The sequence below is a fragment of the Lolium perenne genome, chromosome 2, assembly GCF_019359855.2.
Source record: "Lolium perenne isolate Kyuss_39 chromosome 2, Kyuss_2.0, whole genome shotgun sequence".
Classification (NCBI taxonomy): domain Eukaryota; kingdom Viridiplantae; phylum Streptophyta; class Magnoliopsida; order Poales; family Poaceae; genus Lolium; species Lolium perenne.
In genome coordinates, this window is record NC_067245.2 from 244,842,429 (window position 1) to 244,850,042 (window position 7,614).

The following is a 7,614-nucleotide window of genomic DNA, read 5'->3' on the forward strand; positions in this document are numbered from 1 at the left end:
TTTTAGGGTTTGTTCCCCCTTCCGATGACATTATTATTTTATGTAAGAGGTTAATACTAAGATTGATTTGGAGATACTCTATTTAGGGTAAATACAACCTTGAAATGTTGTCAAGGTGTTTTTAAAGTCCAAATACATTAATGGACTTATTTTCATTATTGAAAATAATATGTGTGATTTAAATGATTATTTAAATCACCAAATTAAGACTTATTCTTAGTTCCCTTTTGTATTTTATTATGAGAGAGGATTTTATGCTGAGTTGTTTTCATATTTTTATTTATTTTTTTAGAGCCTTGAATCATTTTCTATTAATTTTCAAAGTTTCTGATTTATTTGAAAATGTGAAATGACATATTTACCCCTGGGCCCACCTGTCGGGGTGGCCCAGTGGGTTAACCCTAACCCGAGCCACACTTGGGCTCAGTCGGCCCACTCGCCCCTTCTTCCCCACGCGCTCGCGAACCCTAACCCCTTCGGGCCCTGGCGATCCTCGCGTCGCCGCCCCCCTTCGCCGAATTACTCCGGCCGCCACCGGCCATCCCCGCCGGCGAGGTTGGTATCAATCGAACCGCCGTTCGATGGCGCTCCGATTGATCCGCGTCGATCCGATTTTCCTCGCCGCTACCGTTCTGCCCCAACGTCTCTGCGGCCTGGTCGGGTGATCCACGGCGACCTCGTCGCCGCCGTTGTTCCTGGTGGCGTGGCGTGGCCGTGTGCCACACTGTGGTGATGCTGGGCTCCTGCGCCTGGCGACGAACTGACTTGGCTTGGCCATGGCCTGGCGCCGCCGTTCGCCCGGCGTGTGCCGCCATGCCGCCATGGCCGTGTCCTTCTCCGTCTAATTGGTAAGCTCTCGCCGCCTCCCTACTGCTCTACTGCTTGTTCTTCCTCTTCTCCTTTCCTTCTAAGCTATCTCTGGCCACCGCCTGCTGTTCCTTGTGCCTAAGCTGTGCCGAACTCTGCTGCCATGCGTATGCTGCTTGCTGTGCTGCTACTGCCATGCTTGCTTGCTGTGCTGCTACTGCCATGCTTGCTGGCTGTGCTGCTACTGCCCTGCTTGTACTTGCTATTCTTTCTGAATTCCTATTCTGTGCCTCTATTCTAATTGCTACACTTGCCAGAATTCAAGTGTATTCATGTGTGATATCCTAGCTTGATTACAGTGTGCAATTTCTTGCAAATTTGCAAGTGCCAGAGCCATTTTGGCTTACTCTGGTGCTCAGATGTATGATTGTGCTCAATTGAGCATTACTGTGGCTTAACAGTGTGATTAAATAAGGATTAGATATGTGCCTTGCTTGTGCATCTTGATCCAGTGGCTCATCATGCCTTTGATGTGCTCTGGATGCAATCATGGATTATTATTTAATTATCTGTGAAGCATCTATTGATTATCTGTGACTTTGTATTCATATAATTCCAGTGTGCTGCCAGTGATTGATTCTAGCATGTTTTGGCATGCTCTAGCAGGCTCTGGTGATCAATTGATCACCAATTTCTTGTTGCTTGCATGCTTGCTCATTGCCTGTGCTTATCTGGTGCTCATCCTGGTGTCTGTGTGACACACTGGCTTGTGCTGGTATACATTTGTGTTTGCTCAAGCCTCTGCTACTGTCTGTAATGATCCATTGGATCATCTGCAAGGCCTGGTGCATAGTTTACTTCTCTGTTTCATTTATCTGTGTAGTTCTGATTCATTATATAGATAAATGATGTGAACTGCTTTGCAGTGATGATCATATGAGTGGATTTAGTAGAGCTAGAGGGATGCCAATCATTTATTGGGGACCCTAGCTCCATTTGAACCCTTCTGGGTAATGATATATGTGCTGGTTTCTCTGTGGGATTTGGTGAAGTGGTTGAGGTGGCCCTGACAGCAATTCTTTGCTGTTAGGGTGGCTCCCACCCATGTTGGCTTGATGTAGTGAATTGTTGCTCACTGGCATGACCATATTTGGTTGCCAGATGCTTTTGATGTTGACAAACCTGGATAGACACATGATAGTCTATCATGTCTGATGGTGTAGTGGCCATAGGTGCTAAGTAAATCTGGCTAGCTAGATAGGATCATCCCATGTTGGATTTCTTTGATTATGTCACTGGTTTGGCATAGCCAATGTTCCCAGGATGCCTTCCTATTGGTTTTCCTCTTGTTTTCTTGCACCAATTTGGCTAGTAGCCAGATGATGACTCACATATAGGGTATCTACCCACTTTGCTTTCTGTGACTTGTGCAAATGATGGATTGTATGAGCAAAACCCTGCTTGCTCATGATTTGTGGTATACCTCTCTCCAGCTCCTAGAAATTGGGTGTTGGTGTAGAGGATGGCTTCTGATTGGTTGGTTTGCTTCAGTGATGATCTTGTGCTTGTCCTGCTCCTCCTTGTGAGCTTGTGAAGCTTGATTTGGTTCTGTGGTGATTTTGGACAGGTTGAACAGCTCTGGCTGTTCTTCCTGTTCTTGCTGTTCTTGGTTTTCTGATGAACTTACCCAGTGCAATCCTGTCGATGAATGAGCTAGGGTTACTGTGAAAAGGTTTTATATGCCTGGCCCTTGCTTCTCTGGTCGACAGCTCCACCATCTCATCTTGGTGACTCACTGTGTGTGTGCTGCATGCACACAGCCTTGTGAGCAGGCTGTGTGTGTGTGTAGCCTGATGCTGTGCACTTGGACTTGGAGAGGATCAGCTCGGCTGATCTTTGTTCATATCCTCTCTATTCCATTTCTTTGCTAACCTGCCAAGTGGCATTGCCACTTGGCATAATGCTTTTCTTGTTTTGCTTGAGTGCAGGGATCAAGAAGTTGATCAGGATGAACATGAAGATCATCAAGACCAAGATCAGATGATAATTACCTTGTTGTATTTAGGATAGAATCATTACTTGTACCTTTCTTTTATTTTCCTTTTCTATTTTCTTCCAATTTGTGTAATGTGTTGTAATAAATCATATTTCTATTCTGGATGTTGTAAATGACATTGTATTATGTGTGATTATCAATAAAGCTCAAGTTTTCCTTAATGAGCTTTATTTAAGTATTGTACTATTTATATTCTTGATTACTTATAGTTGTGTATTGAATTATTTTAAGTTTGAATCATGGAATATCAATTTGATGTTTGAATTTGGAATTCAAATTCAAATTTGGTTTGAATTCAATCATACAACTTAACTTTGAATTCAATCATGCAACTTAAGATTGCAATGCAATATCTCTTCTCTCTTCTCAAAACCCTAATCTAGTTAAGTAGGAACAAGTTTGTCGCACTCTCGAAACCCTAACCCTGTAGGATGTCGAGAGAGAAACTTGTCCCCCTTCGATGCAGTTTTGTTTTATAAGCGCGAAATTTCCCCGTAATTTACAATGCAATGCACATCCCTTTCTAAAAATCTACCCCTTGATCGTCTCTAAACCTGGGACATTACAGACTCGATCGTGCGCACCCATGTTTTTCTCTGGCTGTTTGGTCTCAGAGGGAGTGTTGCGAAGCTCCGCTGGCTGTTACCATCATGGAGCATGCTTTCTCGTCCATGGTGAATTCAGCTGGCGAAGAATGTTATGGAAGCAGATATTTGAGGACTAAAAATGGTGATTCGAGTCTATTTGGCAGTGCGAAATTGGCTTGATGATTCATGACATGTAGCAGCGGTTTCGTATGTGGGGCGACAACACGGGAGAAGTTCAAAGTATTACTTTTTAGGGTGAAAATCAAAGATGTGGCCTTAATTGGCTAAGCCTGGCAATGATCTTGTTGAAGATATTGTTTTGTGAGGAAGACTTTCTCCACGGTGAAAACCTAAGACCTATGATCGGGGGACGACGACGATTGTGCACTATTCCGTTGGAGAAGCTGGACTTCTGGTGCTGTCTTGGTAGTATTAGTACGGTTGTTAAGAAATAGATCACTGTAGCAGACTTTTCTTTAATTGTAATTCTTCTTCGTTTTTGAATTGTGTGCATCTGTAATACCGCTAGGGCAATGCTTTGTTATAGAGGCTAGGTGTAATGGTATTTTCGCAATATTAATATATGCTCTTTGTCGAAAAAAAGTAACCCGTTCTCGTGGCACAAAGTCATCTGCAGAGCGAAGTCATGTCAAAAAAGAAAAAAATTGTTTTGCAAAAAATCCGCCGATCTACTAATAATGATCAATAGTAGTACAAACAGACCTAAAAGTAATAAAATTACAAGTAGGTCTTTGGACCACCTAGCGAGAACTACACACACTAGCGCGAGCAGAAGGCGCGCCGCCGTCCTCGCCCCTCCATCACCGGAGCCAAGAAAAGCTTGTTGTAGTAGAGCTTGTTGTAGTAGTTAAACGGGAAGTTGTCGTGCTAAGGCCCAAAGGACCAGCGCACCAGACCAGCAATCGTCAGCAAAGATGACAATCGTAGATCGGAAGAGACTGACCCGGAACAACACCAACAAACACGAAAACCAACCGGATCCCATGAGATCCGCCGGACACACGTCTCCACGCGCCCTCCGCCGATGCAAGATGCACCACTGGAGCGAGGATACGACGGGGAGGACCTTATCTTGACTTCAGGATGTAGTCGTCGCCTCACTATCCCGAAAAACACACTAAAGACAACCAAACAAAGAACGAAAACCCTCTGCTGGCGAGAGGCCGTGGTCCGCCACACCTCCAAGGCCCCAAGATCACCGAAGGCGGAGCGGACCAGTGGCATCGTCGACTTGGGGATGGAACCCTAGATGGGTTTTTTCGTGGGCGCCTTCCTAATTCCGTCTCATCTACAAAGAGCAATTCTTGATGCTCTCTATTTATGAACGAAGTCAATGGCCGTTGGGATGTACATCCAATGACTTAATCCCGATGCCTGCTTTGGGGAAGAAGGAAGCACTTGTTAAATTAAAAAAAAAAGAAGAAGAAGGAAGCACAAATTAAAAGGCAGACAACAGTTGTATGAAATCCAGTTGATATTGTTTAAGCAGGCACTTAGTCATGGTCAGCAGCATACTACGTCGCAAATCGCAACCATTATCCAACCGCGTTATTCTTTCCTTTGAGGCGAAGCATACGGCTTAGTTTTCGTCGCAGGTTTTTCTTTTTGTCAAGTTACTTGTTTGTATCGATTTTCGGAGCAGCTTGCAGCGAGAGCCTATTTCGACATGGAAAGCCCTGACCAGGTGAATGAATCCTCAGTCTAGTTTCATAGTTCTTCTGTCAAATTGGTATCTGTACACAGTGTGTTCATTCGACATGAATTATTGATATTAGTAACCTCTTTCTTCGTCCAGATTTGTTTGGTTCCTTAATAAGACCTTAATAACTACTGTAGATAAAGCTGCCTCGACATTTGTTTTCCATGCAGATGAATCTTTGCGCTATCTGCCTCAGCGGCATGGGCGTCGGCGGCGGGCAAGCCATCTTCATGGCCGAGTGCTCCCACACGTTCCATTTCCACTGCATCTCCGCCAGCGTCGCGTACGGCCACCTCCTCTGCCCGCTCTGCAATGCGCCCTGGCGCGAACTGCCGTTCGTGCGACCGGCGGCGGCATCAGTGCCGCCCACCCAGCCGCCGTCCGTGGATGTCATGCCGCTGCCGATACCTCCACGACTATCAGTATCCACCCAGCCCGCAGATCCGGACGTCTTCGACGACGACGAGCCGGTGGCCTCGGCAGCAGGCGCACCATCCAGCAGGGCGGTGGTCGTCAAGACATACACCGACTACTATACTCGGCAGTCGGCAGAGGTTCGTCTCGCGACAACTTCGCCGTGCTCGTGCACCTCAAGGCTACCGGCACCGAAGCGACATGCGGCTCTCCAGCGCCACACGAGCCGCTCGACCTCGTGATGGTGCTCGACGTCAGCAGAAGCATGCACGGGCGCAAGCTCGAGCTGCTGAAGCAGGCGATGCTGTTCGTCGTGGACATCCTCGGCCCGGAAGACCGCCTCTGTATCGTGTCCTTCTCGTCCACGGCGCGCCGCGTGACAAGGCTCATGCGCATGACGGACGCCGGGAAGGCGCTGTGCGCGCGCCGTGGAGTCCCTCACGGCGCTTCGCGGCACCAACATCGCCGAGGGGCTCCGCACGGCCGCCAGGGTGCTCGACGAGCGCCGGTACAGGAACGGCGGCGTCTCCAGCGTCGTGCTCCTCTCCGATGGTCAGGACAACTACACCCCGATGAGGCAGGCGTTCGGCCGGGGACCGCCCAACTACGCAGCGCTCATCCCTCCATACTTTGCGCGCACGGACACCGCTGCCGGTGATCGCACTGCGCCCATCCACACGTTCGGTTTCGGCAGCGACCACGACGCCGCCGCGATGCACGTCGTCGCCGAGGCGTCGGGCGGCACGTTCTCGTTTATCGAGAACGAGGCGGTGATCCAGGACGCGTTCGCGCAGTGCGTCGGCGGGCTTCTGTCAGTCGTGGTTCAGGAGGCCCGACTCGAGGTCGCGTGCGTGCATCCCGGCGTTCGGGTCTGTTCAGTTAAGTCCGGGCTTTACGAGAGCCGCGTCGACGAGGATGGCCGCGCTGCCTCGATTGTAGCGGGCGAACTTTACGCCGACGAGGAGAGGCGTTTCTTGCTGTTCTTGGTCATACCGAGAGCTGAAGAAACGGACGGTGATGCCACAACTCTTCTCAAAGTTACCTGCGCCTACCGAGACGCGGCCGCCGGCGGGGACATCAACGTGACGGCCGAGGACACGGTGGTGGCGAGGCCGGAGCACGCGGCAGACGTGGCACGGTCGATGGAGGTGGATCGGGAGCACGTCCGGGTCGAGGCCACCGATGACATAGCGGCGGCGAGGGCGGCAGCAGAGCGGGGCGCGCACCAGGAGGCGGTGGAGATACTCGAGAACCGCCGGCGAGCGGTAGCGCAGTCGGATACGGCACGAGGCGGCGACGCTATGATTGCCGCGCTGGAGATGGAGCTGCGGGACATGCGCAGGCGCGTGTCGAGCCGGCAGAGCTACGCGCGCTCGGGTCGAGCGTACATGCTCGCCGGCATGAGCGCGCACATGCAGCAGCGGGGCAGTTCATCGCAGCTGCAGCTGCCTTCGGTGATTGGATTCGACTCTGGAGGTGTGACGACGTCGATGGCAGGGACAAACCAGGTGTCGCAGCAGGTCGCTGCAACGCTGCCGTACGCGACGCCGGCCACGCTCGCCATGCTGTTGCGGTCACGCTCGTCGCTCAGGCGGTTCATGTATTGTTTAGAGGAAAAACTTTGAAGGTCTGAAAAATGTGCAGGCACATTTTAGTGTGAATAATTTCATAAAGATAAACCTGGTCATTTTTAAAAAGTAGCCTCGTTTTTCCGGTTGCAATGTTAACATATGAACCTTGAAAATCTGGTACGACGGAAAACTACAAACCAAATAAAGTTGTGACTACATGATAAGTTGCAAATAAACTATAAAATTCCAACTCTCATTTCGTCAATTAGCATTATCTTAGTATGGTTTCAATAAAATTGAGTGTAGATAGAGGCCGAGTTTGTCCATTTTTTGTTGAACCAAGGGAATGGTCCACATGAAGCAACACAGGTATCGCGGCCATGGCTCACCATACCCACAGTCACACCCCTTTTCATCGAAATTTGGTGGCTCCACACTTCTATGCATGTGATCAAGCTC

General features: G+C 49.1%; 1 pseudogene; it reads left to right on the forward strand.

Moving 5' to 3' along the window:
* The first annotated feature begins 5,137 nt into the window (after positions 1 to 5,137).
* Positions 5,138 to 7,263, forward strand: LOC127335472 (E3 ubiquitin-protein ligase WAV3-like; annotated as a pseudogene).
* The last annotated feature ends 351 nt before the right edge of the window (positions 7,264 to 7,614 follow it).